The following is a 6,248-nucleotide window of genomic DNA, read 5'->3' on the forward strand; positions in this document are numbered from 1 at the left end:
ATTGGTGTCTTTCTTAAAAAGTTCAAAGTCCAGGGCTGGGGATTCAATTGGTAGTGTGCTTACCTATCATGCACGAAACCCTGGGTTTGATTCCTAACACCGCAGAAAACAACATGGTTGTGAGTATCTGTGATCCCAGCACTTGGGAGGTAGAGGCAGGAGGATCCGAAATTCAAAGTCATTCTCAGCAAGTCTGAAGCCAGCTGCAGCTACATAAGACTATCTCAGCAAGCAAACAAATCCAACTAGATAAAAATAATAGCACATGCCTGTAGTCCCAGGATTAGGAAGGCAGAGGCGAAACAGGTTCAGAGAAATGGAGGGTCTCCATCACCGTTGCCCTGAGGACTCGTGGAGACCTATTCCCAAGACAAGAGGACCACCATTCACCCTCCCCCTGTGCCTCTGTGTTACAGAAGACAGAGCCCAGAGTGTGCCCGCCCATGCCTCTGCGTTCTGTATTCCTCATTGGCTTAGCTTCTAGGTTATCTTTTTCCTCTATCAAGGTGAAAGATGGCAGCAAGAATTCTCTGGATGAGTCAGGCTTGCCAAAAGTTCTACTCCAAACTAGACACTGCCTTGTCCCCATCAGACCATATTCTTACCTGTTTAACTTCAGTAAGGAAAGGGTCCTCTTGCTTGCTTTCAGAATAAGGAAACACATAGAAGATAGTTTCCCCTGGAAAATCTTCCTAATCCACATACACAACTTAATGTCTTAAAATACTAATAGAGGTAGACAGACAAAGACTTGGATCCCAGCTTTTGGTCATAATTAGTTTATAAGCCCCCAAATTGGACAGTAATGCCTCTTCATGGGACTGTTGGACAGACAGAAAATTCCATAAACAGAAACTTTTACTATTACAATGACTTAACAGGAGTTGAATTGGTTGAATTTTTAGAAGCAATGTGAAAAGAAAAATACCCAGAATATAGAGTTGGGATAAAATGAAGAACTAGACAGGAGGACAGCTGAAATGGAGCCCAGTGTCCCACAGGGAAGAGGGCCAGCCAGCTGCATAGAGACTCTCCTTGGTTAAATGCATCATGGCCTCGAGTCCAAAACTTAGGAACTCAGCCCCACCCAGAAATCATCTCATACAGGGAGTTTGTCTCAGACCCGCAAAGTCATAGAGATGTGTACATAAGGCTAGCTACCAGTGAACAGTGAGCAGGACAGATGTTAGCCTGATAGGCACAATCATTTTCTAGAAAGAAGCTTCATAGGCAAGCAGCTGATCAGTAGGTTTCCGGGAATCATAACAGAGAAGTTGCTTTTCGTACTTCAGAGTTCAAGGACAGCAGTCTGTGTTGGGTAGCTGCACAAGTCTGCAATAGAGACACGTAAGAGAGGGCCAGATATTCCTGGAAGACTGGTCCCTCTGCCAGATGGAGCCCTAAGATGTGTGACCAGGATCTTGCTGAGGCTCCTCTCTTGGCATCCATGCTGAACAACTTCCCTTTCGATCAACGATCCTTTAAACATGTTTATAGCGCATATAGCCCCTTGGCATTTCCAAGCTCCTGGGTAGGGCCATTTCAGTGGACAACTGTGGCTGGCCCACAGGAATGATGATGTCTGCTTCCTCACTTCTGAGCAAAGGAGTTCAGAAAAAGGACACCAGAAACTAGACCAGCATCCTCCCCACCCCTCCCTTTGACAGATGCCACTTTCCCAAAGCCGTGCTGGCAGCTGTGGCCACACACCCGGTGTTTAAACCTCGATTGCTCTCTAGCTTCTGCTCCCTTCCTCTCTAGTCCATATTTGGAAGAAGAGGGGGATATTTAATGAATGAGGCAACCTGGCAACAAAGGTGGTTTAAAAAAAATTTTTTTTCAATGATTCCCTTAGCTAAACCCAGGCTCAGAACTTGCCCTAGATATGGGCACAAGCTGGCAGAGGAGTGGTCAGCAGCTAGCCCTTAAACTTCCCAGCCTCTCTCTCAGGGGTATACTTAGGTATCTTTGTTGTGGCGCCTCAGGCTGATGGTTTGGTTGGGCCACAGGCATTTCACCAATCTGCTTTCTCTCCCAGAAACAGTCACCAAAACACTGGGATTGGGACTGGGGTTGTGGTTCAGTTGCTCCAGTGCTTGATTTCCATGCAGGAAACCCTGCACGGGTCTGATCTTCAACACTACAAAGAACAACACGAACATAATCAGGAGAGCCTGAGGCTGTACACCTGAGGCTGTACACCTGCAGAAGACCCACAGCCTTCTCTGGGTCTGCTGGGCCATTGGTTGGGTCACCTTATACGTTCCAACACATTTTTCCACTCTGTTTCTAGGACAGTCAGTGGTGGACTTTCCAAGGTCTGGATATTTGAAATCAAACTCCTAAGCTCTTAGGCAATTGCCTGGTACAAGGTCATTTCTTTGGCAAGTGTTGGTTGAATGCATACTGTAGGCATCACCAACAGTTGCCTGGCAGTAACAACATACTAAAATGCATACCACATCCTCTGAGGAAGGCACTTGCCAAAAATGTTTTTCCGGATTTATTAATCTTGAGGAAACAATCAGACAATCCAGAATGTGAGACTTTCTATCAAGCAAGTAACTGGACCAGACGGGTTTGTTTTTAGAGACAGAATTTGGCTTTGGTAGTCCAGGCTGCTGGACTACCTCTTTGAAAAGAAAGGCAATGCCCTTTGAGAGAGAGAGAGAGAGAGGGAGGGAGGAAGGGAGGGAGGCTGGGCATAGTGGCACATGCCTTTAAATCTAGCAGAATGCAGAGACAAGTGAATCTCTGTAAATTTGAGGCCAGCCAATGTGGTTAATTACAGGCCAGCCAAAGCAACATAGTGAGACCTTGTCTGAAAAAAAAATGGGGGGCGGGGGCGGATGTTATAGTTTCTCTAGTGACAGAAACAGTGTACGTCTCTATTAGTCAGGTGTGTGTGCTGTGACAAAAATGCCTGACGTAAGCAATTTAAAAGAGGAGAGGCTCGCCGGGCGGTGGTGGCTCACGCCTTTAATCCCAGCACTCGGGAGGCAGAGCCAGGTGGATCTCTGTGAGTTCGAGGCCAGCCTGGACTACCAAGTGAGTTCCAGGAAAGGCGCAAAGCTACACAGAGAAACCCTGTCTCGAAAAACCAAAAAAAAAAAAAGAGGAGAGGCTTTGTTTGGCTCGTGGTTCCAGTGCATGGTGAAGGCAGGGAGGGACATGGCGGCGCAGAGCAGCTGACATTGTGGAGGCCAGGAAATGGAGAGACAATGCATGTGCCAGCAGACTTCCCCATTCTTCCCTCTTGGTTCTACCCTGGCCTCCGCCTGAGGGATGATGCCCCCACATACATCATCATTCTCTCCCTTCGTCCTCTCTGGAAATGTCCTCACAGGCACACCCAGGCATGTGCTTTACTAATTGTCTAGGCATTTCTCAGTCCAATCAAATTCCAATACCAGAGCTTAGGAGGTAGAGGTAGAAGAACCAGTTTATTTTATTTTTTTTTTATAATTTTTTATTTATTTCCCATGCAAGAAACCTTGAGATTAGCCGGGTGGTGGTGGCGCACGCCTTTTTTTTTTTTTTTTTTTTTTTTTGGTTTTTCGAGACAGGGTTTCTCTGTGTAGCTTTGCGCCTTTCCTGGAACTCACTTTGGAGACCAGGCTGGCCTTGAACTCACAGAGATCCGCCTGCCTCTGCCTCCCGAGTGCTGGGATTAAAGGCGTGCGCCACCACCGCCCGGCCCGTGGCGCACGCCTTTAATCCCAGCACTTGGGAGGCAGAGCCAGGCGGATCTCTGTGAGTTTGAGGCCAGCCTGGGCTACAGAGTGAGTTCCAGGACAGGCTCCAAAGCTGCACAGAGAAACCCTGTCTCAAAAAACAAAAACAAAAACAAAAAAAAAGAAAGTAAGAAAGAAACCTTGGGTTTAATCCCTAGCAGTGCAAATAAACAAAACAAAACCTGAGCAGAAGAGTCATATGCCTACAGAAGACCCACAGCCTCCCCCTTCTCTGGGTCTGTCCTTTTCCTCTGGGTTGCTGGGCCATTTGCTGGATCACCTTATATGCTATATACGTGATAGATAGATAGATAGATAGATAGATAGATAGATAGATAGATAGAATTATTTACTTTATATAAACAGTTCAGGTTACCCGGGCTGCTACATGAGGCCTTGTCTCAAACACAGCACGCTGGTTACTTGCACATTAAATAATTATCGTCACATAATTAAGTGACCAAAAGTCAAACAGAAGGGCACAGACTGAGGTAGAAAGTAAGTGGGTGGGTGAGATGCCTCAGAGAGGAAAGATGCTTCCAGCCTACAACCTGAATTTGATCCCTGGCACTCACAGGGTGGAAGGAGACAACGGACTCCCCAGGGCTGACCTCTGACCGCCACACACCACGTCACACACTCAGCTACACATACACGCATGTACACATACACAAAATCATTAAAGCATAAACTAACCCTCAAAATACCTGTGTTGTTCCACATAGTGGCTACTAGCCAAAGGTATTTAAGAGGTAAGTTGGGGGCCAGGCAGTGGTGGCGCATGCCTTTAATCCCAGCACTGGGGAAACAGAGGCAGGCAGATCTCTGTGAGTTCGAGGCCAGCCTGGGCTACAGAGCAAGTTCCAGGACAGGCTCCAAAGCTACACAGAGAAACACTGTCTCCAAAAGGCAAAAAAAAGAAAAAAAAAAAAAAAAAAAAAAAAAAAAAAAAACAAAAAACGGTAGGTTGGGGGCTGGAGAGGTTGCTCGGTGGTTAAGAGCACCGTCTTTTTTTTTTTTTTTTTTTTTTTTTTTGGTTTTTCAAGACAGGGTTCCTCTGTGTAGCTTTTCACCTTTCCTGGCACTCGCTTTGGAGACCAGGCTGGCCTCGAACTCACAGAGATCCGCCTGGCTCTGCCTCCTGAGTGCTGGGATTAAAGGCGTGCGCCACCACCGACAGGCGAGCACCTTCTTATTCAGTGGACCCAAGTTCAATTTCCAGTAGCCACATGGCGGTTGACACTTGGCTGTGACCCAGTCCCAGGGGAATCGTCCTCTTCTGGTCTTTGTAGGCACCGCATGCATGTAGCACACAGACGTTCAGGCCATTACTAATACAAATAAAATAAAAATAAACTCAAAAAGTGACTAGGTGATTGATGAACTGTTTTTTTTAATTTATTCTGTTTCAATCAATTTAAATGTAAATAGCAACACATGGCTTCTAAGTCCTTTATTGAGCTCAGCGTAGTCTTAGATTATAAGAAACTTGAGAGAATCAAGATGTAGTTCACAGAATGCTCGCCTAATGTGCCTGAGGTTCTGGGTTCCATTTCATCAGTGCAAAAAGAAGAAAAAGAAGCAGAGACACAGGGAGACGAACATTGACAACAAACAGATAATAACCAAATGCCATACATGAGTTGGCACTGAATTTTGGATCAGAGGCGGGGAGAAATGAGAAAAAGTGTCTGGAGACCTATAAGGAAAGAGAAATCCGTACTGTTAGATGACACTATTAAATTGCAACCAATTTTAAAAGTGTAGTTTACTTAATTGGATAGGATGTTTCAGGATACAGTGTATCCTAACAGAGAAACTATAGGGGTGGAAACTAGTAACATTGTGTCCAGTCAGGAAGCAGAGAACAATGAAGGCTTGCTCTGTATTTCGTCTGGGACCCCAGTCCATTGGATGGTGTCACCTACATTTAATGTGGGTCTCCACACCAGATGTAATCTAATCTGGAAACTCCCTCACGATATGCCTAGAAGTCTGTTTCTGGGGGCGGGGTCCCTGCAAGTGTCACGGTAGGCAGAGAAATGAACCTGGAGAGGCAAGAAGGAAAACTGTTCAGCCCAACTTAGTTGGTGCTGTGTCAACCTTCTAGAAAGTCTAACAACAGGCAACTGCATATTGCCAGCATATTTAAACACAGTACAATTTGGAAAGGTTTCTAGGCAACAATCATTATAATTCCAGGTTCACAATAAAGCTTAAGGTTTGACTGCATAGAAACGCCTTTACAAAGTACATGTGATCATGAAGATGGGTTCCGTAGCTTAGGGTCTAGCATCTAGTGTGGTCTCTGACAGAGATAGCAGAGGTCAGCCGGCCTCTGAGACGTCTCCCCTAAGAATGGGCTCTATTGACTAGAGCTAAAGATAAAAGTCTAGGGATGGAGGTCTGGGATAAACATTCTGGGGGACTTGGGTGAGGTCTGGCTCTGCAGAGAGCAAAGGTCACTAGATCTTTGACAATATCTACTCCCAGCTTTCTGGGTGGAAAACGGGT

This window comes from Peromyscus californicus, unplaced genomic scaffold (assembly GCF_007827085.1).
Source record: "Peromyscus californicus insignis strain IS unplaced genomic scaffold, ASM782708v3 Scaffold_14__1_contigs__length_90479793_seg_2, whole genome shotgun sequence".
Lineage (NCBI taxonomy): Eukaryota > Metazoa > Chordata > Mammalia > Rodentia > Cricetidae > Peromyscus > Peromyscus californicus.